This window comes from Notamacropus eugenii, chromosome 1 (genome assembly GCF_028372415.1).
Source record: "Notamacropus eugenii isolate mMacEug1 chromosome 1, mMacEug1.pri_v2, whole genome shotgun sequence".
NCBI lineage: Eukaryota > Metazoa > Chordata > Mammalia > Diprotodontia > Macropodidae > Notamacropus > Notamacropus eugenii.
In genome coordinates, this window is record NC_092872.1 from 377,061,998 (window position 1) to 377,067,997 (window position 6,000).

The window sequence follows — 6,000 nt, forward strand, 5'->3', positions numbered from 1 at the left end:
ATGAGAACAGATATTTTTAAAAGGATCAGATATAGTTCAAATAATATATGATCCTTCATATATCATTCAGTCAAACCTGAACTTTAGGAAAATCACTTCGGCAGCCTTATGGTGGATGCAGAATAGAGGGAAGAGGTCTGAGGAAGGGGGTCTAATTAGGAGTTGTTGCAATAGTCCAGACAAAAATTCCTAATGATGATTTCAGTTTGGAAGGAATGATCACAAAAATTATGACGATTTATGTTTTGATATGAATCTGTTTAAGGGTAAAAATATAAGCAAGTTTAGTTGGTTGTATCGATGTTCAATGTCTTCAGTAAAATTTTCTTTTTTTAAAGGGCTCCCGTCTAGAAGTCAGGAGTCCTTGGTTTTATCCTTTTTTCCTCCACTAATACTGTCTCTTTATGTGAAAATAAATATTAAGATTCCCTTCCTCAGAGAGTTGGGATTTGGGTCCCATAAGAAAACGGGAGTTTGGAGTCCCATGACATGTGCAACTGTAGATGACCTCCTGGGGTCTCAATTTTCCTGAGGGAACAGATTAGTTGATGTCTAAATTCCTTCCATCTCTGTAGCCTATGATCTACGGACAATTGAGAGGCAGAGACTGTAGATATTTCAGTTAGTGCATGTATGGCTTTTGGCCACTAGGTGGTGGTAAGATCCCATCTTAGTCACCTGCCAGGTTGCAGGGGTAAAAATGACAGGCTTTCATTTCTAGGCACCTTTAATGCAGAGAAACCTGGATTGGGCTGTCAGGCTGAAACGCCATCCCTGAGAAGCAAAATTTTACAGAATCTTAGTCTCTTAAACCTGGAAGGAGGCTCTTAGGTCTTCTAGGTCAACCCATTACAATAATACCAGCCAGAACATCCCTGACCAGCGGTCACTCAGAGAGTCCCTTTCTCTAACAGCAAATCCAGTGATAGGGAACTCAGTCAATCAATCAATAAACATTAATTAAGTGACTACTATGTGCCAGGCACTATGCTTAGAGATGAGAACTACCTATCAGAGCAGCACATTAAATTGTCAGACAAAACTAACTTGGGGAATGCTTTTCTATGGAGTTTAAATCTGTCTCTCTGAACCTTTCAACCCACTGGTGCTGGTTTTGTGTTTGGAGTAAGGCAGAATAAGTCGTCTCTCAATCATATGACAGTCTTTCAGATATATGAAGACATCTGCCATATTACTCCCAAGTGCCCCCAAAACCAACCTTATCTGGATTAAATATCCTTAGTTCTTAAAAACTTTCCTTCTGTCTTGGCTTTCAGTCTCCTCACCTTCCTGGTTTTCTTCTTCTTGATCCAAATCACTTTGAAAATGCCACTTTTCAAATATGGCACCCAGAGTAAAACATAAATACTCCAACTATAATCAGACCTGGGCTAAGGCTACCTCCTCTGCCATTCTTGACACAATAGATTCTATTAAAAACACTCAAGGTGACATTAGGAGCAAGTAGGGGTCAGTAGATTGCCACGCCTTGAGTCAAGAAGACTCATTTTCCTGAGTTCAAATCTGGCCTCAGACTTATTAACTATGACTGAGCAAGTCACTTCACCCAGTTTGCTTGCCTCAATTTTGTCTTCTATAAAATGAGCTGGAGAAGGAAATAGCAAATTACTGCAATATCTTTGCCAATAAAACCCCAAATGGGGTCATGAAGAATTGGACATTGAACAACAACAAAGGTGATATTAGTTTTTTTTTCTTCTATAATATGCTACAACTCATAAAGACTCATGATGAGCTTTTGGGACTCTAGAATCCCAGGTTGGTTGTTTTTTTTTCCCCCTCTGGAACCATATTCCAGGCAGGTCTCTCCCAATCTTTGATTGTTCTGTTGGGTTTTTTTTTTGAACTGTAGAACTTATCACTGTTTAATTTTCATCTTCTTTTAAAAACTCAACTCAGTTTTTCAGTATGTTGAGGAAGTTCTGAATCTGAAATCTGTCATCTGTATTGACTGAACCTCCTAAGCTAGATTTTGTTTTTATCTTTAAATTGTTGGGGGTTTTAAGTGTTGAAAAAAAAAATAGAGGCAAGGCCGGAACACTGAGAACTCCACCTGAGAACTCCCTTCTGGTTGACATTACCTATTAACCCACCCTTTGAGTGTTGATTTTGATAGGGCTTGGTTGAAAGTTCTGAGCAGAGCTGTTGGTCTCCTCAGATAAAAATCTCTAACCAATAGATAGAGTCATTCCCCAGTGAAAGTAAAAATGTTTTCTGAAAGTCCAAAGGTCGTTTTCATTGTGAAAGTAAGTGAGGCTGGTCCCAGAGTCTTTTTTCTTTGGTCCAATAGAAGCTGCCTCCTCATCTGACTTCATTCCCCCCCCAGAGGTTAAGCACTATCTTAATCCATAGAAGGCTCAGATGTTGATAACCTTGCTGATATGCCACAGGGTAGGGAGTGGGCCTCCTCTGGGCTTTACTCAGGAATAATTGGGCAGGATACCAAACTGCCACTGTAAATACACACCCTGGGAATATTTGACTCCTCCCTTAGAGTAAGGGTTGTACATTATTTATTACCGCCTGCATGAACCCCAATGAATCCTTGAACTTTGACTTTTACATGAATGGAATTGATCCAATATGTCTTATATTAGAGGTAAGTAGGTGGCGCAATGCATACAGTCAGGAAGACCTGAATTTAGATCTGGCCTCAGAACACACTTACTAGCTACATGACCCTGAACAAGTCACCTAATCTCTTTCCTCAGTTGTAAAATGGGTATGATAATAGCACCAACTTCATCAGGTTGACGTGAGGACCAAACAGATAACATTTGTATAGATAGCACTTATATAGCATGTAGCACACACTAGATGCTTAATAAATTCTTGTTCCCACCTCTTCCCACTCTCACCCCCATGGTAGAGTTGTGATCCATAAATCATAAGGAAGCATTTTCGAAGTAAGGGTCTTTGGTTTTCTTTGGAGTAGGTACTCCTTTGTGCACTGCAGATTGCAAGTTCTTTGTGTCTTAGGTGACAGTCTTTGTTAGTTACTATTAAAAATCACCAAGTGGCTGAGGGTGATGAGCCGCTCAGAATTTAGCCAGGTTGGCCCCAGGTAACAGACACAGAGTGCATCATTAAGCCTATATTTCAAGGCTTTTTAGCTTCTGGAAGACTAAAGAGAGTTTGAATAGTATTGGCATGACACCCAGGAGCTATTTGACCTTAGGGGGAGCCCAAATATTTGCTGGAAAAGTGTATATGTGTGTCCAACTAATCCCTTACAATAGCCTCGATCTTCTTGAAGAAAAAAGCAGTCTGCTGTAGTTTAAAAAAAACCAGTAGAACCCTGGACTGTAAGTCTGGTTTCCAGGCATAGCTCTTAAAATAACTTGCTTTGTGTCTTTGAGGAAATTCCTTCAAGTCTTGGTTTGAAGACCTCCAGTGTTACGCTTCTCAAAGGAGCACAGTCCATATTTGGATGGTTCTTATTATTAGGAAGAGGCAACTGGTGGTTGCACAATGGATAGAGTGACCAGCCTGGAAAAAGCTGTATGACCCCAGGCAAGTCACTCAACACTGTTTACCCCATTTTCCTCATCTGTAAAATTAGCTGGAGATGGAAATGGCAAACCACTCCAATATATCTGCTAAGAAAACTCCAAATGGAGTCATGAAGAGTTGGACACAACAGAAACAATTGAGCAACAACAAATTATTAGGAAGCTTTTCCTTTTTTACATTGAGTTGAATTCTGTCTCTCTGTTTCTAGTTTTTAGTTCTACATTTTGGGATCAGTAGAGCAAGGTTTATCTGTCGTCCACCTAATAGCTCTTCGGATGTTTGAAGACAACTCTGAACTACAGATTCTCAGAACTGGAAAAGAATTAAGAGGTCTTTTAGTACACACAGCATGTAACAGGAAGCCTGACTACAGTAGCCAAAAGAAGAAGTCAAGTCTCTACTTCAATACCTCCAGTGAGGAGGATCCCACTCTTTCCCCAGGCAGGTCATTGTACTTTTAGAGAGCCCCAATTCTTAGGAGCTTTCTCTTACATGAAAATATGCCTTTCTACAAATTTAATTCATTGCTTCTAGCTTTGGCCTTGGAGGCAAAATAGAATGAATCTGATCCCTCTTCTACTTGACAACCTTTCAAATATTATTGTACCTTCCCTCTCTAGTCTTCAAGAAAATAAATTTATCAGAACCTGTTATACCCAATTATATGCCAAGAAACTGAAAACCTAAATAAAATGGATGGATATTTATAAAAACATAAAATTTTAAAAAACATAAAATAGGAGAATAGGAGAATTTAAACCATTTGATATTAAGAAGAGAATTCACAGAAGCCTTAAGTGAAATCCCAAAGTGAAGAGAGGAAGATTTAACTTAGTTCAGATGGATTTTGAAGTGAATTCTATGAAATACATAAAAAAAAAATAAATCCAATGCCATATTCACAACATAAGGGGTGCAAGGTACATTACCTAACTCCTTCTATGAAACAATTATGACTCTTATAGTTAAACCAGAGAAAGAAGGTGAAAACACAGAAAGAAAATTATAGAGCCACAGCATTAATGAATGTAGTTGCAAAAATATTACAAAAAATATTTAAATTAAATAATATTGAGTAAAATGTAGCAAAAAAACTACAGTAACATAATTTAAAATTTTTTTCACTATAAACACTTTGGATCTGTATCAGGAATGCAACGATAGCTCAACATTAGGAAAACTTCAAACATAATAAATTTTATTAATAACAAAATAACAAAAATCAATGATCACACACTTATTGACTGAGACTGACATCGCATCAATACATTCAGAATCCAGAGGGCCATTGAGGAAGCATACTAGTTACCTCCTGACAGAGGTGATGGACTCAAGGTTCAGAATGAAACATACACTTTTGGCCAATGCAGGAATCAATTTCGCTTTTGACCAGGCATGTTTGTTACAAGGGTTTGGTCTTTTTTTTTTTTTTCCAATTGTGGAAAAGGAATGCAAAGGGGGAAAATTATGTTAGTTAATTGAAAAAATTTTTAAAAATGAAATAGACATAGAAAAGGTCTCTGACAAACATAGAGATGTAGAAAGCATCTATGTTCAAATATGCTCAAATCATAGAAATAAAAGCACCTTTCCTTAACATGATCAAAAGTATGTAAAATAAAAGGGGAATCAAAGTAGAGTAGTAAAAAAATTTTAAATTATGTTACTGTAGTTTTTTTGCTACATTTTACTCAATATTATTTAATTTAAATATTTTTTATAATATTTTTGCAAAGTAGAGTACCAGGTCTAGAGTCAGGAGGACCCATCTTTCTGAGTTCAAATCTAGCCTCAGACACTTAGTACCCGTGGGACCCTGGGCAAGTCACTTAACCTGTTTGCCTTAGGTTTCTCATCTGTAAAATGAGCTAGAGAAGGAAGCAGCAAACCACTCCAGTATCTTTGTTAAGAAAACCTCAAAAGGGGTCATAAAGAGTCAGATATGATTGAAAACTGAACAAAAGGCAAAGAGGAAATTTAAATGATCTCTATTTGCAGGTGGCTTACTTAGAGAACTCTAGAGAATCAATGTTTTCCTGACTAAACATCCCCATTTGTTATGTGATTTTCCTGTGCCATAGTATATTGTCCCCTAACCACCTTAGTCACCTTCCTCTGGATACACTCCAGCTTGTGAAGGTCACAGGTAGTGGAATACACTATTCTAGATGTGTTCTGGTCATATTAAAGAACACAAGAACCTCCTTATTCTGAGCCACCTGTCTATCTTCAAGGAGCCTAGGACATCAGCTTTTTTGTCTGTCATTGTTGGGGCCATCTCCAGTCGTCCTGATGAATATCTGGTCACTGGATTCAGATGTCTCAGGATGAGAAAGTGAGGCTGGTGACCTTATACAACCCTCCCTCACTCAGAACAAAGTCAAGTGCAAGTCATGTCATCATTTCTCTGATGGCATGGTCTTCTTTGGCAACGAAGGACAAACACACACACGGGGTAGCTAGGGG